At 33.2% G+C, this 27,380-nt stretch overlaps 1 protein-coding gene across 1 annotated transcript in view; it reads right to left on the bottom strand.

Annotated features, from left to right (window-relative positions):
• LOC131847008 (uncharacterized) overlaps nucleotides 1-27,380 on the bottom strand; it is a 162,362-nt gene that overhangs the window by 32,670 nt on the left and 102,312 nt on the right. The window lies entirely within an intron of this gene.

Genomic DNA, 27,380 nt, shown 5'->3' with positions numbered 1-27,380 from the left:
AAAAAAACTATCTTAAGTAACTAATATTAGAGAAATAAGTAACAATTACTTTTTCTTGTATTTCGAAATCATTACTCAATATCTAATTATCTAAATCTTGACAGATTTAGATAATAAGATATTTAATTTGTTAACTTCACTTGTAACTTATAACTTGAAGTTCACTTTTCTTATTTAATTCCAATTTTTGTGACTTATAACATTAGGAGTGATAAGGCCAAACTTTTTGATACTTCGGTAATTAATTTGACATTTTTCGGTTGAGTTGACAAAGACTTTTTGAAAGAAACATTCATTATTCGGATCAACGCATTTGATGGTAGATAATAATTATTTTTTTAATCTTTATTAGACAATAAGAAGTGTATAAATGCGAGCTTAATGTCATATAAGCTACGTTTAGGTAGAAATTGAAGCGTACGCTTCAATGGCGAAGAACTGTGACAATAATACTATATCATAAAATAACTAAACATTATCTATGTACATATATAATCAAGTTATATAAAATATTATATTCTATTATATTCTTCTTACATTATATTACATATATGTATATTATATTTTTCTGTAAGAGATTGCTTTGAGCGATAAGGTCGCCTTTTGTTTACATATTTTATATTATTCTTTTTTTGTAATTATTTGTTTTTATGCACAATAGAGAGTCTTATTATACTATTATACATATAAATATAATGCTATTATTATTATTATTACTTAAAAAAGCTGTCGAAAACGTACATAAAAAATATTATTTTATTTTTTCAGCTAATGTTTTCGACTGCTTTTTTCATGATAAAAACGGTCTATGTCCATTTTCATGGCAATTTCATTAAGAACACTTCAGTCGTCAGTCCCGAAACAGTTGCAAAAAGACAGACACATTTCCAGGAATATAATGCAGTAGCAATGTAAAGTTAATTACAGTAGGTACAATAATACAAATGAGAGCAACGTCGCTACAATCCCCATATGAGATAAATTAGAAAGCTATTAAATTTAGAACCAATTAGTATTATCTAATGGAAGCTTTTGTACTTACCATCGTAAAGATTTACAGCTTAATGTAACTGACAGATCTATATGTATTGTAATATTCAAATGTTTGTTAGAACTTATTCTTTTGATCTATTGAATACTTAAACTAGTATAATATTATAAAGGTAGATTACTTTTTATTTGTAATAAATTAAAAAAAAATACTTGACCTACTTTAAATAAAATAAATAAATAATCCTGGACAATTCACACATCTCCATCTAGTGCCAACTAGACAACTGATAAAAATATTTAGATATTTTTTAGTGTAAATAAATACACGAAGAATCATGCTCATGAATAGAAATGTTTGCAACGTACAAGGAATCGACTTGCAACTATCGAAAGTAAAGCGGTGTGCTAATCCGCTAAACCAGTAGTAATAATCTTATATATAAAATTTTCGTGTCACAAAGTTAGTGACCATACTCCTGCGAATTGCCTTGATCGATTTTTATGAAATTTTATATGCATACTCAGTAGGTCTCAGAATCGGCTACTATCGATTTTCATACCCCTAAGAGATAAGAGGACTACTCCTAACTTTTGTTTTATTTTTTTGACCCAATATTATTTTTATTTTATTATGATTTAGCGTTGAAAAATACATACAACCCTACAGTTTCACCTTTCTATCACCAACCCCTATTTTTAATAGCGATTTTAATTATTAGCTAGTTATTATATATTTTTTAAATATGAATAAACTTCTTATATTGTGAAATATGATTTCACCGTAGACCGATGTCGTAGAATTTAGTGTTGGTAGCTGAGCTGTGCCAATGGGATCGCTCATTCTGAGATTACTGGCACCGCGCATCTCAGTTCTGAGAACATTGCAAGGCGCAAGTGACAAACGACAGCGGGTGACCTATATTCTGTCGGTAATATATTAAAATCGAAGGCCTCGGTGGTCTAACGGTTTGGCACACCGCTTTATTTATGATGGTCGCGGGTTCGATTCCTCAGACGGTGCTAAATTTGTATTCATGAGTATGATTGTATGTATCGGTCTGCGTGTTATCTATGTATATTATGTATGTATTTACGAAAAAGATTCTATGTATTTGTAATCACCTAATGAAAATAAGTGTTATTAATTATACTATTTTTTACACATAATATCTTTTTCGTGTATCAACTTATTTTTTAATAATTCTATAATAGATTACTAAAATTTTGCATGCCAAAACAATGTCGAAATATGTGGGCTATTTTATTAATACTGTAAATATATAAAACTATTTGGAATACATATTGGGAATTATTGGCAAGACAGAATTAAAGTATATACGAGAATGTACTATTAAAGAACTATAAATTTAAATACAAATTTAGAATAAAAAATACATTTCTGATTAGCCAGATACAACAAATACTGACATTCTTAATATTTACTATCCATATATACTATACTTCAAACAAATAAATATATTTCATTTTATTAGCTAAGATTTCTTAATATTTCTTATTATATACTTAATTTATTTTATACATATTCGATATAACAATTCTGAGAAATACAACACTTGTGCATTCTGAATAGCATGTATGTTATCTACCAATATATTTACTTTTTAGCATCTAGATCTTAATTGTTATTTGTACATTGTAGGTACAATCATTCTAGATACAAAACATATTCCAATTAACAAAGCCTATTTGTAATTGAATAAGAACTATTGCCTTATATAATATAGCGATGAATAATTCATTCTTGAATTTGAATTAGTGAACTTTTCAAAAATATTTGTCTTCATATAAAACTACCACAAACTGAATAAATGTAAGAAAGATAAACTAACGCTTCGATGGTCGAGATTTAGCACACTTAGAACCTGTTTGTTCGGCACAAATCGTCTGGAGGGTTCCTAAGTATATGTATGTATTAAAAAAAAACTAAGTATTTATACCAGTTGTCTGGTATCCATAACACAAGCTCTGCTTATCCCACGGTAATAGACACGTAGACAAATAAGATAATTAACTAGATGGTGCTTGTTCTCATTGCTAGCAATGATCAGATCGACTTCCACGCAGTTCCCCCTGGAAACCTGATACATTCCGTACGTGATACATTTCGGTGAATTTGTCACGTTGGGCTAACTGACCTGACCTCATGTTCATCTCATCATCATTCACTGGTGCCCCGCTAGCGTAAACCGTTACCGCAGGCGGGTACACCATTCCATTATCATCCTTTAAAAAAAAAACTAGATGGTGCTGTGTTAATTATCCCTTGTATTGGGTTATTTAGTATTAGATATATTGATTATTTATTGTAGAAAAGAAAAGACAGAAGGTAGGATGGTGCATGAAAGGAATGTAATAAACGTAAATAATCGTAGAAGTATAATTCTAATAAATAAAAGGAGTAATTATTGTCATATTCATTTAAATATCCGGAATGACGCTTTTAAAATTGGTTACACATTGCGAATAATTACTTGGTTGATGAAATCTTATACATATCATAGAAGGTAAATAAATACAGTTAGTTATCCTCTTATAACTTGTACTCCACATGCATTTGTGGCTATCAGTTATCGGTCTATTTGTCTCAAATTCTCATTTATTCTAAGATCACACACACAAGATGTGTTAGGAAATGTATACAATAGTAATTAAAAAATAAGATTATTATAAAAAAAGAGATATTTTGAGTTGGTCTCGATTGAGTTTGTTAGGGTTTAGATACCTGAATAAATATTTTACCTACAAAACTATTTCAAACATTAAAAATGTTCCTTAGTTTTTTTCTAAATTTAAAGACGTATTTTTTTATTAATATATATTGTTGGAGTATAGAGACAGTATGCCCTATATATAAACATAGTATTTCCCCATCGATTACTCCCCAGTCCAAATTAAACGGGAATCGAAATTACGACGGCCTGAGCCGAGCCTCAGGCTAAAGTTGCATCCATCAGGCGGAAGCTGGCCTTCAGTCGCTCGATAACTCATTCAGCGGGTTTGGAGTGCCATCTGCACTCGCCTCCTATAGTCCGATGAAGCTGCAAATGCTAGCTGCAGCAAACAGCATTACAGTAGTTCGAAAAAAGTATTTGTAGAGTATACTTGAAACTTTGCTTCCGTCATTATTGACCAGCCTGTGTTACTACTGTACTAAATGTTTAATACATTAGTGTAACTTCATCCTTATATGATGCAATCTGTAACTAGTACTATATTGTCTACTACAGTGGCTATTGCCGTACGTGTTTCTACAAAAGGAATATAGTCTATCGTCGGAATTGAGATGTCTCGGTGCTAATTTAAGGCAGACAGTACATTAGCGTCAGGTTTAATCCTTTTAAATAAGTGCCTAAAACGTTTATTAAGTCCAGACTAATTATAGTTAGTGATGATTTTATTGCTATTCTATTTCTATTTATTAATTATAACCATATATGTTAGGAATTCATGAAATGTTTCGTTTGGAGGTGGCGAAATTTAATCATCATGTTTTTTGTATTACAAATATAAAACAATAAAAACAGCTTCATGGAATCCTATAAGTCATTTATCGAGTCCAATAGAATTTTCTTTAATCTAGATTGTCTTCTATGTATATTATGTATGTATTTATTTACAAAAAATGTATCTGAGTATTTATATCAGTTGTCTTAGTACTCATAACTTTGCTAGGTACTAGATGGCGTTGTGTGAGTTGACTATTGATGTTATGAATATTAATTCATTATGGATAACTAAAAAACAAATAAAACTCATCAGAATACAGTCGATCTGTTCATTGACTTATAGAACAGGATGTGTACATATTTACACACAAATAAATGATAAACGTGTTGAATGATGATAAATATATAGTTTATCATATATTTTTACGACTGTAAAACAATGTTAGATCGCTAGTGTGGAGACTGCGGACAATACAAACAATAAAAGAGGTAGCTACTAAAACTGAAACCAGGTCACTGCACGATGCACTTGTGATGTTTTGTTTAACTTTTTATGCGCACGCGCACATGACCCGTTCCAATGATGTCGACACTCTTATCTAACTACTGAACTTATGAGATGGGTTAGGATGCTTAAGAATCTGAAGTGGGATACAAAAAATATTAACAGACACACCTCTGTGTTTTAAAATGTGTAAATTAGATCTACTGAGAGCAGGCAATGCGTATCCTTAGAATAATTATTCTCGACGACCTCGGTGGTCTAGCGGTGTGCTCAATACACCGCCTAAATTGCGATGGGGTTCGATTTCTTGCATGGTGGAACCATTGTACCGGTCTGGGTCTTTACTATGTATATTATATATGTATTTACATATCAGTTGTCTAGCACCAATGACACAGGCTCTGCTTTACGCCATCTAGTCCTACGGTAAGCAGAGCTTGTCTTATGGGCACTAGACAACTGATACAAATACATAGATACTTTTTTTCATAAATACATACAGAATATACATATAAAAAACCCAGACCGATACAACCAATTATACTCATGAACACAAATATTTGTACCGTGCGAGGACTCGAACCCGGGACCTTCGGAAATACAGCGGAGTACTAAACCGTTAGACCATCGAGGCCGTCGATGGTTGTTTAAAGCGTGCTACTAAAATGTGGCTTAAGAAATACAAATTTAAATTCCAAAAATAATTAATTAACTCAAAGTCGCTGTTGTTCAAGATGCCTAAATGACTATTTTGAGACAATTGAGTCATTAAGGATACCACGATTGATTTGTGGATTTTACAAACGCATTTGAGTGAGTGCGAGCAGGACACATAATGTAGACAGGACGCGGTAACGGCATTCACGATTGCATTTCCTGGTTGGTGTCAATGTATGTCTGATCTCCCGCTGTGTTGGACCCTCGTGCAATAACGGTACGTTTTACAAGTCATAACGATAATAATCAATTCACACAGCGCCACCTAGACTCAAGTTAAGGTAGTTAAAGCTTCTGTTATGGAAGTTTCTTTCAAGAAATCTTTGTTAAGTCAACCGAAAAATGTCAAATTAATTACCGAAGTATCAAAAAGTGACGCCTTATCTCTCTTAAACTTATGAATCACAAAAATTGGAATTAAATAGTAAAAGTGAAATTCAGTTGTAATTGTGGATATAAAATTGATAATTTGTATAATTAGCTATTGAGGTTTATAATCTCAGTGTATAAGAAAAAGTTATTGTTACTTGTTTCTCTAATAAGAATAAAAATAGTAATAATATCAGGACAATTGACACAACGCCATCTACACCCAAGTTAAGCTAGCTAAAGCTTGTGTTATGGGTACTAGATAACTGATACAAATACATAAATATATCTATTTCTTTCTTATGTTGATATATATAGAAAACACCCAGACCGATACAAACAATCGTACTCATTAATACAAAATTTTTGTGCCGTGCGAATCGAACCCCCGACCATCAGAAGTAAGGCGGTGTTCTAAACCGCAAGACCACCGAGGCCGTGTAATAATCAAAGCTTTGACGATTTATAAAATAATATCCATATTTTTAACGTTAACAATTTACAAGTGCGTTTGTAATGCACGATCACTTGTAGTCTGTTAGATCTGTTAGAATTAAAAGCACGTGGGATTTTATACATGTAACAAGACAAGATCATTAGAAACAGAAAGCATGTCTGCTTTTAATAATATTAAATAGCATAATTGAGAACTAGATTATAGACATTTATATTAATAACATGGAAAACATGCTGTCGGGAACACCAGGATGAATATATCTGAACATAATCGAAATAAATAAATATCACTAATATATCATTTTTAAAGAGAGCGCGCAGATTCGATGAATTCTTTCAATATTGGAAAGATATTATATTATTCTAGATAATATGTTAATATGATGGCCTCGGTGGTCCAGTGGTTTAGCACACCGCTTTACTTCCGTTGGTCGCGGGTTCGATACCTCAAATTTTTTTGTTTGATATTTACGTATATTATGTATTTTTCAATTAGTAGTTCCTTAGATTAGCTTTATAATATTAGTACAGATTTGTTTACAGTTACAGTTATCTATTACCCATAATACAGGCTCTGCTTAGCTTGGGACTTGATGGCACTGTGTGAATTGACCTAGTTCTTCAGTTCATAACTTCATAGTTATGAACTCCAAACGAAGATAGTGCTGGACTAGAGTAATATAAAACAAAAATATTAGAAATGGCGCCACAAGTGTTTAAGCAGTGTTATATATGACATGGTAATACAAAGTTCATTGGCATATTATATAACGCGTCTATTGAAAAAAGACGTTATTCAAGTTCTGCTGGCCAACTGAAATGTGACCTTGAATTATTAGTTTTACGGTCTAAAACAAAATAAATCTGTCTAGATTTTGTTGTAAAGGTTTTTTTTAATGTTTACGCTTGATACAATTTCCCAAGCTATAATGTTAATATGCCCAAAAAACCAAAAGAAATACATATTCAAACCTCATTTATTCATGTAGGACATTTTTGCCGATTATGAATGTCTAATTTTTTTTTTTCAAATTTTGACGTCCAGGATAAGGGGATTTTTAGTAATCATTAAAACAAAGTAGCTGTCGTTGACGCTGTCTGTCCGTCCCTATGTATGCATAAATCTTTAAAACTACGCAACGGATTTTGAATCGGTTTTTTTAATAGAGTGATACAAAAGGTAGGTTTATATGTATAATACATGTACACCCGGGCGAGGCCGGGGCGACTAGCTAGTGAAAATAAAAATGTGGATATTCAATGGAGTGAATATCCTTCTTAATTAAAAATCCCCGTACTGACTAACAACCCCTACCTAACTAGTTCAGAGAATTATCGGATACTAAGATTGTGGAACCAGCTTACGAAAGTTTTCTTTAGAATACAGTATGGAGTTGCAACTATTAAAAATCTGAAAATAATTAGTATTGTCTTAAAATCGCTGTTGTACAAGATTTGACTGAATGACAAGATGACTGATGACTATTTCGAGACAATGACAATTTTGACGACCTCGGTGGTCTAGCGGTCTAGCACACCGCTTTACGTCCAATGGTTGCGGGCCTAGATTGCGCTCTGTGAATTCTCCAAAAAAAAATTGAGTCATTAAGGATACCACTATTGATTTGTAGATTTTACAAACGAATTTTTTGATTTTGATGAAAAATGTATTTTTTCTAGAGAACAGTATGAAGTTTTAAAAAACGAGGATCGTCCAATGCGCACGTTACACACCTGGCTTTTCGAGTGACCATTAGCTACAGTGACTGTTTACTGTACTGTAGCTGGCATGAATTTGTCGTGGTCTGGCTGTTTTCTATGTACATATTTTAACGGTCTCGGTGGTCTAGTACGGTTTAGTACTCTGCATTTCTTCCGATGGTCGCGGATTCGATTCCTCGCACGGCACCAACATTTGTATTCATGAGTATGATTATTTGTATAGGTCTCGATGTTTTCTAAGTATATTACGTATGTATTTAGAAAAAATATATATCTAAGTATTTATATCAATTGTCTAGTACACAAGCTCTGCTGACTATGGGACTAGATGGCGCTGTGTTAATCGTCTAAAAAAACATATTTAGACAAAAAAGGGGGGTTAAGTAGGCATTTCTATCAGCTGATTTATAGTACCCATAGCAGATTCTGCTTAGTTTGAGACTAGATGGCGCTGTGTGAATTAACCCGGAATATAACACATGTCCGGTTTATGTGGACGTGCCGTGAACTTTTATATGATACCCGTAGTGTTTCAGGCGTTTATAGGCTAAGGTAACTGTTTACCATCAGATGGGCCGTATGATTGTTTGCCACCATCATAGTATAAAAATAATATTATCATATCCCAATGCAGGATCTGATTGATTAATTTCTGCATCTGGGGGAAATGGGATTGTTAGTAATGTGGACGGATAATCTTATTGCTAGCAATGCACCATGTCAGGTTGACCTCCACGCGGTTCCCCCTGGAAACCATCTTGATAAATCTTGGTGAATTTATCACGATGGACTAACTGACCTGACCTCATGTTCATCTTATCACCCTACCGCTGGCGCAGGCGGGTGCACCATTCCATTATCATCCATAAAAAAAATGTCTGCATCTTGTGAACTAGATTGTAGCTAGGTGGTGTATATTTTAGTGTTATATTCAATTAAAGAGACCTAAAATACTGAATTTATTTTTATTAACATTCTATCTATTAGGCAATTAAATTTTATTCCCATATCAGAATCGATCTTGACAATTCTACGTGGAGTTTATTCGAGAAACATATAACTAACAATGAAAGAGTACAATTTCATTAAGTGAATGAATTGGCTTAAATTTTATTATATTGCCACCCGGCTATAGAAATACGACAACGGGAGATCGTTTAAAGGTCGTTTTCATTGTATTTGTATCAAGTATTGATATATCAATATTTCTCACCAATGCAGACAACCGCAAGATCGGATTTAAATAGTGACTAAACTCTATAGAGAACACGTTTGTTGCTAAGTAGGTACCTACGTTATATTTTAAATAATTATTTAAATTTATATTCGAAATTTGATAGATAATAGAGCGGTGCCGAGACTTCGATATAATCGATTTCAAATGCATAATTATGTAGTCGATTTGCTATAACATTGGCGAGTTTTTAAGAGATTGTATTTTTTGTGTACTAGTTTATATTCAAGAGTGAATAAATTTTGACATCTGTTTTTCCTAGGTCTACTTCCTATAATTTTTCATATAAATAAAGAATTGACCCTGGACAATTACCACAGCGCCATCTAGTTCCACGGTAAGCAGAGCTTGTGTTATGGGTATTAGACAATGGATAGAAACAAATAATACAAATGTATGTACCGTGCGAGGAATCGAACCCGCGACCATCGGAAGTAAAGCGGTGTGCTAAACCGCTAGACCACCGAGGCTGTCATACATACGATTTATTATGATAATAACATGAAAGAAATGAGCTTTTTTTTATTTGTCTCGTGTCAAATAATATATGAATCAATAACAGGCAATCGTCTTAGTTGGTGGCCGTTGCCCACTTAACCTCGTATATAGCGTACCAAAATAATCACCAATTAATTTTATTGACCACCAAATGATTGTTGGCAACGTGTATGGACAGACATTGAAACGGAACACCTATTTATTACCCTCGTGAGAGAACGGGACGAAGATAGATCGTTGTTGTCAGCCGACAATGAAGATGGAGTGCGATTCAATAATGATTTTTTGTCCGCTGCTTTATGATGTGGTGGGTATTGAATGTGGAAATTATATCGGTCAGTATCCACATTATACTGTTATTGAAGTCATACTAGAATACTAGTAATCATATTATAAGTTCCACTGTAACGAATAGAATGGAAATAACACTTGGTAATACAACGTTAGGGTAAAGTCATATAAACTTTATATGAATTTTGAGACCATTAAACATTAAAATGAAAGTATACCTTTATCCTACTATATCTTTAAGTATATATGTATGTAGAAATATAATAATAAACAAAAAGGTGAGATCTCCCATCACAAGTATTTAACTATACAAGTCCCAACCCTGGCATAAAAAAATATAAATTAATATAAAGAACATATACCATTTAGTGGCTACCCAAAATTCCATAACAAGGTGGTAGTGGTCGAAATTCCATAACAATTAAATAAAATTTTATGTTCAAGACAAGAAGGCATGTCTAAAAAGACTAAATATACCAGATTCAAAAACCCGGCTTAAACTGAATATCTGTGAGGCTGGATTCTTAATGGAGAATCAACTCACACGAGATTTTAGAACAGTCAACTGTTTATAGTCTTCAAGATTGTCATGCATGATCAACTGAGGGTACTAAAATATTGAGTGCAAAAAAACCTGTTAATACTCAATGTGTGTATACACGTGTGTGTTCAACGCATGTTATTGTATGTCATGTATTTTACTAGATTAATTAAATTTTTAAGCGTTACATAATTACACAAATAAATTTGTTTTCTGCACTCCTTCTCCATACAAACATTAATTGTGCCAAATTGCGTAGTGCTTCGTTCACGTAATCTTCGTTAAAAGAGACAGAAAAAATTATGCATCACATATAAATATTATGATACAATAATTAAAAATAAATTGAAATGGAGTACTCAAAATTTAAAATGAGAATTGTCTAATACTATTTTCTTCATGCCTAGATGTTCAATGAATTATTTGCTGCGCGTGATTGCCAATTTACGTCCAGCCTATTTATGCCGTTTAAGTGTTAGGCGTTAGCGATTTAACAATTATTTATTAATTTATTATATATAATTTTATTATATCACTACTATTACAAACGACGCTTCTTCTTATGGTGAAGGGATATCTTCACATAGGTGCGGTCTATACTGTATGCGTCTTGATAATTTAAAAGTGTCTTTTTTATATAACTCGGCAGGTTGTTCGTACTAAAATATTCATGTGTGGTTAAGTACATACATATATCCTAATAATGACGATGTCTTATGTTAAGTACACTTCGTATGAGTGTAGCGAGTGACTCAGCTGTGGAACTGTAAGGAGTTGTTAATACGAGTCTTTAATACTGGATATAATTATGTATAAAATAATCTGCCAACAAAGTAAACAAATAAAAATATTGTAAACTGGTTAAACTAAACAATTTTTTATCGATTATTTGGACACAACAACGCCTCCGAACGAGTCATCATCAGCGATTCATAATCATTGAATAGAGCTCGGATATAGCTTGGAAGCCTAGTGTTGACTGTTCGGCGACGAAATTGCGGCGAATTTTGATCACCAATAGAGAAGATCATAACGCATCTAGTAGCGCTGATCAGGTGTTTACACAGAATATTTGTAGTCTCGCACATGCTAGTGGTAGCGGAATTAAACAAAATGATATAGTAGTAGGTACACAATTTATATATTTTAAATTAATTTCTACAAGTTTCCACTGAAAATCAGCGTTTGAGCATTACAGCCCAGACATAAAGCTGAGTGGAAAACAATTTGATCGCAGCTGTATTTTTAAAATTGTAATATGTTGTATGATTATTTTGTATGCGCCAAATAAATATTTTTTTTCTTTCTATTTCCATTAAGTAATTAAGCGACATTGCTTAAAATTGAAGCCTTTTATGTAACAATGAAAAAAGATCCAAATGTTGTATAAAATACTTTATAAGTATTATTACATTCTCTGTAAAAATGCTTATTACAAAATTGTATAGTTTGTAAATGATAATAATGTTTATGTAGAAAAAACTTAAACTTAATATTAACTGATTGCACTAAGAAAGAATGCGTGGCGGTTTCTATGTTGATTATCGCATGCCTCTTACTTGTTATTGTGTAATTATTTATTTAAAAAATATTTAAAGAGCAAACACATGTTTCTTCCTCATTCTTCTTGTGATGAATCTGTGTTCCAAATGAGTTGTAAAAAAATATGACTATGTCTATAACAAATTAAGGTTATTTGAATAAAGATTATTTCTATTTCTACAATCACAGATAAGATAATATTACATAGTAATAATGATATTGTTTTGTTTATTATTAGAAGGATTTACCGAGACAGGTTCTATTGGTGGTGCAATACATTTTAACATTATCGATATCCTTTCCCGTAAATGTATTTTGAACGTCTAATAAATATTGGTAAATGGTAACAGAAGCCAAATAACACATGACCTTTAGGATTGTGTCAATAAAGTTTCCAATGTGTAATTTGTGAAGTCTATTCATCGGATAAAGGTATCGATAAGTTCCAATGTCATGTAAGTGGGTCGGTATGTTTGCGTACGCGCATCTGTGTAAGCAATGTAACGAATGCCGGTTCATACAACCTTATATTCGTTGTCAAAAGTATCTTTATACTTTTTGTATAGTTGTATCAATTTGGTTAAGTTAGACTTTAAAAAAATACATCGATCGAAATTACAACAGTCTGAGCCAAAGTTCGAAACACTGGCGGTGCTCTCAGAGTAATGTCGTATTCGTCAGGCGGGAGTTCGATTAGTCCTTCGGCGGGTTTGGAGTGCCATCTACACTCTAACGTCCGGTGAAGCTGGACGGACAAATAATCTTCATGCAACAGCTTACATTTTCTACGACTATTACCTAAAAGAATTCCTATATACATAGTTACCTACGAATATCGGAAATTGTACGACAGTGTGCCATCATAAATAATAGAGACGAGCTTCTTAGCATTTTATGGATACATTGTGTATCTGTCGGGTCTATAGTGTGGCGGAGGGGAAAACTACAGCAGTTACAGAGACTTGTAGCTCGGATGTAAGTTTAAGTGACTCCTTGTCCAATATGCGTGAGCACTCACTTTAATATTTGTGTTTTTCTCCCTGCCCAACCAAATCTAATAGAATCCTAATAAGAACTAATATGTCTAAATGCATCATCATCATCATCATTGTCTTGCTTTTATATTTAGGAACTAATATGCTTAAATAATACAGAAATATTTTTTGATATTTCACGTCCACTAAAAATGTCTAACATACCCTGATAATAAAATCGTATGAATTCTTAGCATTACACGGCAAGTACATATAACATTGCATAGTAAATTCTAAAAGCAGCTTAAGAGTGCGATTGTAAGTGACATCGTTTTTGAGTCTATCTTTTGTATTCTTTAGCTAAGCAAATATCATTGTGAGCGAACACATATACACACCTACTGAGCAAATCATGAACACCATCATGAATCACTATACGATTATTTGAATAACAAACACGCAAGACGATGCATTATTCATTTATGAATATTCAATAAAATGCATAGATACGTTAGACGTAGGTACATAATACATATCCAAAAACTAAGGAAATATTTTAAAAAGTAGTAATTGTTCTACCGTAAATTTAAATATAAAGTATATATATATTTCAATATATAAACCTAACGTGTATAAGAGGACATAATGTCCGATATGAATTAATGTTGAATGCAATTAGAAACCTATATAAAATGCTCCTTAACATAACATAATATCTGACCCGCGCAATTTCGTCTGTATCACACTTACTTGACATTAACATTATATTTCGCCCAATTTACATAATACCTTTTAAAATTAAAGACCTGTGTTATTCTGATGTACAAGCTATATTACTGTAAAGTTTTAATAAAATCCTTTCAGTAGTTTTTTCGTGAAAAAGTAACAAACTTCCATCCATCCATACTCACAAAGTTTTGCGTTTACAATATTATATTACATTTATGTACAATCAAGACGCATAGTTCCCACCAGTTGGACTAAATTATTCAACTGTAGATACGTCTGGCGGTTTATGCGATCACGTTTTTGTATTATCTGTTTAAGAAACATTTGTATTCAGAGCAAATGGTGACCTGGTACCGGGAATGATTCATTTTCAGTGTTCATTGACTCAAAATGCAAATATCGTCAAATTATGCAGATTCTATAATTTTCTATCTATGGTGATATCATACAAATGATCGAAAAAGTCATTATTAAACTAATAGGTGTTGTGTAAGAGGTAGGGCTATATGATGTCAACAGCCACCATTGAATTGATCTCAATCGTTTGAGTCAAGAATGCGACATGTTTATAGCTTCAGTCCAAGTGATAAACGACTTGAGGCTTGATCATGAATGATTTGACAGTTCGTAACGTAATAAGTTGGTATAAGCACAGATAGAAGAATAATACTCGTATGTACGTAATAAATTTGTTTCATCTATTCTCAATTATACTCTGTAGTATTACTACTGTTAGTAATTGGGTTGAAATTTATAAAAAAATAATAAAATAATGTGAATAATGAACAATAAACACCTGACAGTGCATTTGTCAGGTGTTTATTGTACATTTGCATGGATGCTTTACAAATCTTTGAATTTTTCAGCTTGTTCTATAATGTAGCACGCATGTATTATATATAAGCTCATAAGCATTCTTCTTGAAACACTCTATCTATTGCTGAAAACTGAATATATCCGTAACGTAATTGAAAAAATGTAAGCAAACTGACAGCGGCGACGACTTTGTTTTCTTATATAAATATTCATCATTATTAAAGCTGTGAAACAGTAATTAGATGCGTGCATCATTTCATTTCGTATTGCATATTAAAATATAAAGGCCCAGTGCAATATTATACAGAAGAGGAGAAATTACATGTTAATTTATAGTGTAGTTGTGAAAGTTTGTAGGTAGCGACAAATAGATGGCACCACTTTCCAACGCGGTCGATGGAAGCTAAAACAAAAATCCGCTTATTTCTTGTAACTTGCGCTGAACGTTATTTTTCTAGTTGAAGTTATTATGTTTGTATTTCGATTAGATTTGCGAAGGCCATAGCTGAGCAATGCCCGTGAAAATAGATCGAGTGTCACGTAGGACCGGAGATGTGCTTTTTATTTCACTAGTACACATCTCGGTACTAGTGGTGTATTTGAGTCACAGTGCTTGCAGTTAATAATATCTCATGACAATTCACAACGCCATCTAGTCCCATAGTAAGCAGAGTTTATTTTCTGGGTACTAGACAATTGATATAAATACGTAAATATATATTTTTTTTGTAAACACATACATATTGTACATAGAAACCACCCAGACCGATACAAACACTCACAAATACAAATCTTTGTATCGTGCGAGGAACGCGAACTCGCGACCATTAGATGTAAGGCGGTGTGCTAAACTGCTACACCACTGAGGTCGTCAATATTATGAAGACAGTTGCGTCATATTCACAGATACTGCTAGTGCTGACGTCACGTAACCCTGCATATTTTATCACGTGTTTTTGAAAGTCAGGGAACGTACTCGTAATACCTACGTTCATATACATAAATAGAGTGTACAAGATAAATAAACGTTTTTTTCCTATTTTTAATATGCATGGGTATATGACTAGATTTTATAGATTTCTAAATAAACAAGGGAATCAAAAGAAAGAAGTAATGTAACAGAGAAATGAATTTTCTATTGTAATTCATATCATATCAAATAGATATTACTTACTATGAATTTAGCTTTCATATATTTATTTTTAATTATTTATTCGGGCTATTAATGGACCATATTATAAATACCTAATAACACAGACTAACATATATATGAAATAATAATATAAATATAAATCTCTGTGGCCACGGCACGAACGACTGCAATCGGCCACGGTAGCACTATATTTTCATATATCAACATATTTACTAATATATGTATATCTACGGCGTAAAATTCATTGATAAGTAAGGTAAGGGTTGATTTATTTTATCTAGTACATGCACCTAGCGTTTCCCCTTCCGATCGATCCCCCATCCAATTCAAACGGTGATCGAAATTACGACGGCTTGACCCGAGGTTCGAATCCCTAGTGGTGCCCTCAGACTAAAGTCGTATCCGTCAGGCAGGAGTTGGCCTTCAGCCGCTCCATAAGTCCTTCCGCGGGTTTGGAGTGCCATCTACACTCGCCCCATAACGTCCAGTGAAGCTGTAAAGGCCAGCTGCGGCCAACAGCATTAGAGTAGTTCGAATAAAAAAAAACCTAGCGTTGTTTACAATACAGTGTTATCTGACTGCAGAAAAGAGGGACAATGTTATACCAAGAACTATCACGAATAAATAAATAGTAACTGCCTATACATTTCTTTCACATAGATTGTCCCAGTTTATATTAGTTAAACGATCATTGACAAAGCTGAGATCATTCATGCCCTGAACTGTACGATTGTATGTAAAAATAGGTCTTCTTTTATTACTACTAAGAAAAATATAAATCAGGTCATATGGAATTATTCTACAATGACTCATGTCAGACGAAAGGCACAATAAGGATTGATGATCTGTGCCTGAAACACGTATATCAATTCACACGGAGTACTCATTGCATATTGTTATTTTTAGAAAATGGTATTTTTTTATATAAACATTGTGTTCTTGAAAACCAGAATCTACCACTCTGCTGTATGAAACGGCGGAACTGATCTTAATAAAATTTGATTTGATGATAGATTATATCAAGACGGACATTTATATGTATTTTAATGCGAAGAAAGTGTTTTAAGTGATAATGAGGTTGTATGGAAGTATCGTATTTTTTAAAACTAGAAGTTTGAAACCTAATTTTTAGGCTGTTCATTAAATATAAATAAACATGACATTCAAATTAGTCTAAACAATTACAAATGCTAACCAAGATTACTATTCCACGCGGACGAAGTTACAGTTCATATATATTATACGAGGATTAAATGAGAATGTCAAAAGCGACTGATTCATAAAAGGACATCTGAAACTATTGGTTTTTTTTTAAACATTAGGCTTTCTTACATAACATACAAGAAATTATATTAGATTGAAACCATGTAAACAGAAGAACATAGTTAAGCCTGAAGCGAGCACAACTAGCCGGTACATTATAAACCTAATTTTAATTAGAAATCGGATTAATAGTAAATACACGTAACTTCTGGATAGGCAGTGTTGCCAAGAATATTTCGGTGAGAGCACCAGGCTGAACACTAAATACTACTGAGTAGGAAACGTTTTAAAAGTATGTAAATAAAACCACTAAATTACAACTTTGCATAAAAAGAAATGGACAATAAAAAAGATATATTCTAATGATATTGAAAAATTGTGCCAAAAATAATTCAGTCGTAATTTAGTATTATTAAAAGAGAATACAAATACAACTATTCTAGTATAAATATTTGAAAAGATGTGTGAGAGTGATTTTAAGCAAATTTCCAATTAAAATCGTTATACCCGATTGTTATCTTATTTAAAAATGTACAGTTTAATTTTATATGCAATATTATTTTCTTCGCATTTTATATAGTTTATTTTTATTTTTATATTCCTCAGATAATAGTAAATATATAAAAAAATACGTTTACTTGCCCAATATTTGCCCACAAAAAATCTACGAACGAATGTGAAACTAAAAAATTTTGCTCACCAAAGAGGGAGGAACATCAAATCTACCAGATTTAGTGGTGAAACCATAATGTGGCAACACTGTGGACATAAACTGATACCCTACTTGTTCACTAGTTTAGTTGATTTTTCAAGTCATCTGTGCAGTTAGGAAATGGCATTACGTAGTTACGGTTTTGGCACATGCCTGGAGTTCTGTCTGGCTACATAAACTTTACGGTTCTAGTTTTTGGGACGTGTGAACCAGATTTATGTAAGCAAATTAGAACCGAGCTTGTAGGTTTGACACTGGTTCGTTTGTCATCTGTTTATACTCATGTTATATTATTAGAAAATTATATCGATTTATTTATGCAATCATATATATAAAAATAATAATATTTCAGGACAATTCACACAGCGTCGTCTAGTCCACGCTAAGCAGAGCTTGCGTTATGGGCACTGGACAACTGTTTCATTTTTTTAGTAAATACATACATAATAATGTATATTATGTATGTATTTACAAAATATATGTATTTATTTCGATAGTTGAGGGATGCTATCCCCTCCAGAGGAACACATTAAGCAATTAAAAGTTTGGCCGTATCAAATCTCGGCTGTAGTACTAGATAATATATTTATAATAAAAAATAAATGTGAAAATACACACAATTGAGTGACAAATAAAATTAATGAAAAAAAAAACACCCAGACTAGTTCAAACAATAATACTTATAAATAATAATAATTTTGTATTGTGCATGCAATCAAATTCACAGTCATTGGAAGCCGATCAAAATATATGTATTAATTTAAAATTCAGGAACTGACTTGAGCAATTCTTTCACTGTTTCACAGGTACATTGCATTAAAGTGACATTGGCTCTGTCTTATATAATAATAATAATAATTTAAATTTGTTTTGCAAATATTATTGACATTAACATGTATAACTAATAGCATAAATTAAATTAAATTGCCAGCATGTACATAAAATTATATACACATATGTAAGTGATGTATCGTTATATGTATATATACTCGTGTCATGTATTTTTTGTAATGTTGTGCTAATACATATCATTAATGGGAAAGTGATCATATTCTTGTACTGGTGCTGCTTGTAGGGACTGGTCTGCTCTAATCACTATGACTGATTTCCTCTTATTAATTGTTTAACCAGTTGGTTATATATTCAATATTTTTTCTATTTGAGTATTTAATTGAATTAGTGCTAATTGGTGGTTTGTATTCACACACTTAAACTTGAAAATGTAAAGTAATAATAAAATTATTTAAAAGAGCAACACGCAAGTTTCTTGCTCTTTCTTCTTGTGATGAGACAGCTTTCCGAACGAGCGGTAGATTAAAAAAATGTAATGACTATTCAAAAGTGCTTCAATGTAAGTTTATTTTCTATTCTATTCTATTCTATTCTATTCTGTTCTTGACGACCTCGGTGGTCTAGCGGTTTAGCACATTCTTACTTCCGATGGTCGTGGGTTCGATTCTTTGCATGCCACAAACATTTGTATTCATGAGCATAATTGTTTATATCGGTCTAGGTGTTTTCTATGTATAATGTGTGTGTATTTACGAAAAAATATATATCTGTGCATTTGTATCAGTTATCTAGTACCCATAACACACATAGATGGCGCTGTGTGAATTGTCCTAAGATTATTATTATTATTATTATTCCTGCCATTTTACAACTAGACTAGTCAGTTCTGCTTACGGCCACTGATTAGATTATGAGTTTTCTTTTGACAAAAACGTAATAGTAAATCCTATGTACTACATTCTCCCTAATTAAATTTAAAAATTAATCTATATTTTTATAAACATGTACAAGATCATTTAAAAACATTAATAGCTGAGTTTCTTGTCTGTTCTTCTCAGCTCGAAAGAACTTCGAACTGACGGTAGATTTGACATATCATAAGAGCCTGTAATAGACATGAATACAGACATAAACGGCTCATCGTTTCGTAATGAGATTGTAGTGAAGATAGATAATATTACAAGGACGGATATAAGACTATCTTTTATATTAGTTAAAAACGCAGACGAATTCTCAGTCGTAGCTAATGTTTAATAAAATGTTAGCAAAGTATAGATTATTTTAATTAATACTGTGATAAGCGTATGTGCTTATCTAATCTACCTTTCTATGTCATACACAAATTATCTAGACATGTAAAAATTTGTTTAAATCTGACTAAGAACCCAAAACCTCAATCGTGCGAATCAGCGTATGTAATCACCGTGCATAAATGTACACATGAACAATATCATGCACTTACTTACGCTGTAGTCATTGAAATTGGATACTTCAAACGAAATCCTTAGTAAATGTTGTGTAAGAGTGCTGTGTATCAAGGGCGACGTGAGTCATTAAAGTCAAGAAACCTTTTGATGCTATATGACTACTTTACATCATCAGGTGGCCCATTAACCCTGTCTCTTCCTTTCCCTTTTTTTAATACTAAGATAATGGCAAACAAGCATACGGGTTATCTCACGGTGAATGGTTACCGTAGCCCATGGACGAGAGACACCAGCGTCACGTGCGCGTTGCCGAGCCTTAAGAAACCTTTATATATTGTTCTTGAAAAACCCCATGCTGTAGTCTCGTGAGAAAACCTCGGTAGTAAGTTAATTCCATAATCTAAGTGTACACGGGAAGTATTTTTTTTTATAAAATCCGAAGTATTATTTAAGTAAAATTACAATATCTCAGAATAATTCACATATAGTCATTTAGTCCCAAGCTAAGCCCGCTAGAGCCTGTGTTATGGGTACTAGATAATAAATAAATACATACATATTATACATAGAAAACACTCAGACCGATATAAACCATCATACTCATGAATAGAATACACATGTTTGTACCGTACCGAACCCTCAGAAGTAAGGCGCTGTGCTGTACAGCTGGACCACCGAGACCGACCAAATAAAAACGTAAAAATCCAAAATCTTGTATTTTAATCTGCTTAGTCATAAAATCACACATACCTTCACGACTAAAGTTCCAAAAGGGATTATAAGAGCAATGCCAATGTCATGACGAAATCAACACTTACTATATACCACAATTCATTCGGTTATTACCGTGAAATAAATACAAAGTGGTAAGTGGTGAGCTTGATAATTATTTTAATATCTATATAAATAAATTGTGGCAAGAGCCTGCCGGCATTTTTCACTTTTGTGTTTGTTATCAGTATATCCTACAACGGAGAGTTAGTTTTTTTTTTTTTTTTATACCACTTAGGTGGCAAACAAGCATACGGCCCATCTGATGGTAAACGGCTACCGTAGCCTATGGACGCCTGAAACACCAGGGGTGTCACATGCGCGTTGCCTTAAGAAACCTTAATATACCCTTCTTGAAAACCCCATGCTGTAGTCTCGTGAGAAAACCTCGGCAGGTAGTTCATTCCACAATCTAAGTGTACGCGGGAGGAAGCTCCTCTGAAACCGCACTGTACGAGACCACTTAGGTTCCAGCGTGTGGGGATGAATTCCCTGTCGATGGCGAGCGGTTGGTAAAAGGTAGCCGTAGGCATCATGTCAAACAATTCATCAGAACACAGTCCATTGTATATTCGGTAGAACACACAAAGCGATGCGAAGTCTCGCCTCAAGCTAAGTGGTTCGATACCGTTAGAGAGATTGGGATCATCGACAATTCTCATAGCACGTCTCTGAACCGAGTCAAAAGGACCGAGCTGGTATCCAGGTGCTCCTGCCCAAAGATGAGAGCAGTTCCATGTGCGGCCGAACTTGCGACTTATACAAGAGTAGTCTCTGGTTCGCAGTGAAGTACCGCCTCGCTCTATTCAGCACACCGAGCTTCTTGGACGCCAGCTTGACCTTTTCTTCGAGATGACTACGGAACTCAACTGTGCTAGAGATGTCGACACCGAGAATCCCAATGCTCTTAGAGATGGTAATGGACGTGTTCTGGAATTGCTATTTTCTTAGCGGTAACGCGCAGGCTTGTGTCTTGGTAGGGTTGAATTGAATTTCAATCGCCCCCAATCGGAGACTTTGATGTTTGTTACTCTCCACAACGGAAAGAGGGATGTTCGCACGGCCCGTGTAAGACGCGTCCCCAGTACTGTCATCCGCATAGCAATGAATGTCAACCGTAGTTAACAAATCAGAGTTAGTCAGAAACATAAATTAATACTCAATTTTTTTTATAGCTAGATATGAACTCACGATCATCGGGTGTAGGAAACCACTGGATCACGGTGCAAACATTTCCTACAAACGCATTTATTTACAGAGTTTTGTTTTTCTTGCAAATGAAGAAAGTAGTTAGGTTGAAATGGACAGAATTTTCCATCAACTACTTTATAAGTTTGTAAGTTACTAGTATCTAAGTTATCTATATATTAATTTTAATAAAATTATAAATGCGAATGTTTGTAAGTATGTTTGATGTTCGTTACTCTTTCGCAATAAAAAAATAAACGGATTTGGATGAAAATTTACAGTAATATAGCTTATACATCGTAATAACGCATAGGCTATATTTTATATTGAAATTTATATCGCGTCTGTCCTAGATAAAGGGTCAAATAATGTGTATTCATAAGGACAGACATAGTTTAGTAGATCAGACAATGCAACGGCACCGCTTGCTTCGTGGAAGTGTGAAATGGGATAGATTTGCATCGAGTTACGCGTCACATCATCAACTATTTCCAGCCATTCGCATGCAAATGTTTGTTCTGGGGAGTGCCACTTGTTTACGTGTTGTTATGACTACTATAATATGGTTCTTGTATGTTGACGATATATTAAATAGTATAATCCGACCAACAAGTATTCTTTAGTGACAATTTTTAGTAGTCCGAAATCTATGCTGTGGCCGCTGGCATTTACAGCTTCATAGGACGATATGAGATGAGTGCAGAAGTATTTATGGAGCGGCTGAAGGCGAACTTCTGCCTGAAGAATACGGCTTTTGTCTGAGAGCATCGTTATGGGTTCGAACCCCGGCTCAGACCGTCATAATTTCGATTTCCGTTTGAATTGGACGGGGGATCGATCAGAGGGCTGACTACGTATAATATAGTAGGTGTTGTATGAATGATATATTGAATTGTCTAAACCGATCAGCAAGTATTCTTTTGTGTATATGTTGCTGGCAGCTTATCCACCATTATATTTATAAATATATATATATGTATATATTATTTTGTAATATATTATATTACACAAGCTCTGGTTAGCTTTAGACTGGATGGCGTTGTGTGAATTGTCCAGAGATAATTATATAGCATAAATATACAAGTAAACTACTTAGAGTCTGCAATGTTGAAGCAGAGTCAGTGGAACACTTAATATGTATCTGTGACTTATTACCAAGTACGCGTCTGTTCCTCATGACAATGACTTGATTTCAGTGGAACTGACCTTTTCCAGCACACACATATAACCTATATTTATTATTATAGCTTTTATTCAGATCAACTTAAATGACATTATTTTCTAAAACAAACTAGCAACTTCTCTAAATTAAAAACGAAAAAAAATATTGTAGCATTTGGATCTTATTTACTTTCTGCAGATCTATTTGACAATCTCAAAGGCCACCTTCAATTGTTTCGATACTCCTCTTTCTCGAGTCCCTCTGTTCCACATTATTATAAATAAATATAAAAAAATCCCGTATGAGTGACCGCATCTCTCTTTTAAAGGCTCTGCTAACATAAAAACTCCAAATTTGCTCACATTCTCTATAAATTATTTCATAACTATATTATCTGTGAATAAAAAATATTAATGCTAACTATGTAATACTAACTGCGTTCGTGACTTCACCAGCGTGAAAATAGCTTATGTGTTATTTTGATGTATATGTTACTGTAAAGTTTTATCAAAATGATTATATTTTGCGTGAAAGAGTAAGGAACATCCATCTCGTCTTTCCATGCATACTCACAAATATCTGCCTTAATAATATTAATAAAATTGATTGTAAATATGTATTATAAAAAAAATCGCCTAATCTAATAAATACACAGTCACGATAACAAATATTTGAGTTTTCTGTATACTCTCAACGATTCATTAACTACCGTTTGTTTTCCATCGCAATTGAATTTTACCTGAGAATACATTAATATTAAAAGGCTTTCTTTGATAAAATATTGTTAAAATTTACCTACTTATGGCACTCCAAACCAAAGGAGGGACTTACGGAGCGGCTGAAGGCCAACTCCCGCCTGTACACCACCATATATGTTATATTTCGCAGCAGCACCAGAAAGAGGACGGTGAAAGGATGAGACCAGTCGTGGCTTTGTATATATGTGTATTCTTGTGTGTTATCTAAAAAGTGTTTGAAACAATAATATAAATAGAAAATATATAATATTTGATATTACACTATGCATATGCATATAATATAAGCACTATGGGGGGGGGGGGCATTACTTTGCTTATTTTGGATGATATGGAGGTGATGATAAATGACTGGTCTGTATGTATACTGATGATAATGAATGGTAAATAACTAATAAATGGTAAATAGTGGTAGTTATTTACTTTTTTATAAAAAAAGGTTTACGAATAAGAGCTTTCCTTACTTTTGCTGACAAGGGGGATGGGGGGTAAATATTTGTAATAAATCTGCTTACGTAATACCTGTTACTTAGTCCTCCTTATCGTCGTTAGGCAACGTTGGAGCTGCACGGTATCCGTATATTCGCCACTTCTACATATTGATCTTAACAATGATTCTGTTTTCTCTATCTGGGAAAACATCCATCAAGACGACGGCCTCAGTGGTCTAGCGGTTAATCAGGCCGTATTACAATGGTCACGCATTCGATTCTTCGCGCCGTACAAATATTTGTATTCATGAGCTGGATTTTTCTTATATATTACATGTATATTTAGGGAAATAAACGTATTGAGTATGTCTAGTGTTAATAACACAAGATCTGCTTAGCTTGGTACTAGATGGCACGGTTTGGGTTGTCCTGGGGTATTATTATTCATAATATAAGTAGTAGTTATTTAAATGTAAGTCAGTATAATAGATTAAGTAACTTTACTATGATAAACACCTTTTTTATCTAGTTTCGGTATGTAAGGACATGTATGTTATCGTAAAAACACCTTTACTACACATATACAATATATTGTAAACAATAGATAGGGATAATCTTTTAATGTATATTTATCATAACAACATATATAATAATAATTAACAATAATTACACTGTTATTTTTTCTATTTGAGTATTTAATTGAATTAGTGCTAATTGGTGGTTTGTATTCACACACTTAAACTTAAAAATGTTAAGTAATAATAAAATTATTTAAAAGAGCAACACGCAAGTTTCTTGTTCGTTCTTCTTGTGATGAGACAGCTTTCCGAACGAGTGGTAGATTAAAAAATGTAATGACTATTCAAAAGTGCTTCAATGTAAGTTTATTTGAATAAATGATTTTCTATTCTATTCTATTCTACTGTCGTGGGGGCAGGGGTATGCTGTTTTTAATGGATGATAATGTAGGTTACCACAACGTTATTTAATTTTGTTATGTCCATGTTGCTGTTGGTGTATATTGGCTAACAGTTTTTTTTATGGATGATAATTGAATAGTGCACCCGCCTGCTCTAACGGTACACGCTGGCAGTGCACCAGTGGAGGATGATAAGATGATCATGAGATAAGGTCAGTTAGCACCTCGTGACGAAGGATCCTGCTAGGTTAAGTGCACTCGTGTCTGATGAAGGGTTCATGCCTAAATATTCATCCTTTGTATGTTATTTTCTATATACTCAATATCACAACCCTAATCTCTATAGTAAGGGAATAATGGGAGTGAAACCCCTTCAAGATATCTTAATGAAAATGAAATCATATATGACTATAAATTAATTATAATATATTTTTTTAAGAAGTTTGTAATATTAGAAACTGTAAAAAACGTGAACTATATTTTTGGGGGTGGTTTTTTATACCAACCCTTAGTGTGTCACTTTGGGGGGCTATCAAAAAATAATATATACCATTATCTATTATGGTAACTATAATAGTTACCATCATCATCTGCTTCTTCCTTATCCCATTTATTTAGTTACTATAATAGTATGAAATGCTTTACGGATACTTGTTAAAGTAAATACAGACTCATTTATGTTAATACTAAACGTATACTCATTTTAATGACATAGTACTCTAAATACCATATTCATAGTGTAACATGCATATAATGAATCAATTCGTATAATTTCTCGGAATCGTTAAACATATTCATTGATGATATAACATGATGCAACAATAATTACACACAAGGCCAGAAATGTAATTCATAACTAGATAACCCGAGCTACGGTCGCCCAGGACAGTGTTGCCAGATGATCTGGCATTCCTATCACATTTTTATACAACTTTTATAAAATGTAACTTAATAGGTAAGTTTTGTGGAAAAATCTCCCTAATAAAGAAGTTATGTATACTGACGATATTAGTTTTGGCCCCCTAATAAATAAGTTATATACCTATATTAGTTGTGGTTGCTTTCATATGTGATACTAATGATCTTTATTTAGTTTAGGTCGCCACTTCTTGTGTTCGTTTACCAAAATTCTAGGAATTTTCCCTAATATACCACTTCCTAAATGCATATGTGTGAGACATTTATACCCTCAAAATTTAAACCTATGGTCACAAAATCTCCACTATAATTTGAGGGAAAACCCCTAATCTGGTAACACTGACCCGGACCGGACTGAAGGACACTCCACTTTAGTATTACAGCTTCAATAAATCAGAATAAAGCCTGACAGGTGACTTCATTGAACTGAGTTATTATATTACATGCTATAATTTTTAATCCACTTGTGATACTAATGCTTTTTTTTTTTTATTTAGGCCGCCATTATCTTGTCATGTTCGTTTACGAAAATACTATGAATTCAATCTTTCCCATCACATCAAAATTATTCACTCAAATTTTAAACCCATAGCCATAAAATCTCCATCGTAATTTGGGGGAAATCTCCAATCTGGTAACACTGGCCTGGACCGGACTGAAGGACACTCCACTTTAGTATTACAGCTTCAATAAATCCGAATGAAGCTTGACAGGTGACTCCATTGAACTGAGTTATTATATTACGTGCTGTTGTGCAATTATTACCTACTGGTATTAAGCCCGAATTTAATAAACGCTCGGCGTCATATTTAAAGTTCACGAATGGAGATTTATGGGCAGCATATGCACATATGAAAGAATTCAGAGATTGTTCTTACTGATTGTGCATAAATAATGTAATAAATAAACTCTTGGACATATCATATAGTGTTCAATATTATGTACATATACTCTTATTTGTAACTAGTGTAGCCCGGGACTTGTATGTTTATTTATTTTTTGTTAATCACCATCTGTTGTTGATAACTCAATCAA

The sequence above is a fragment of the Achroia grisella genome, unplaced genomic scaffold, assembly GCF_030625045.1.
Source record: "Achroia grisella isolate CSIRO2021 unplaced genomic scaffold, CSIRO_AGI_Agris_v1 utg515, whole genome shotgun sequence".
Classification (NCBI taxonomy): Eukaryota; Metazoa; Arthropoda; class Insecta; order Lepidoptera; family Pyralidae; genus Achroia; species Achroia grisella.
The sequence above is the reverse complement of the archived record's forward strand: the minus strand, read 5'-3'. Positions and strand labels throughout refer to the sequence as shown.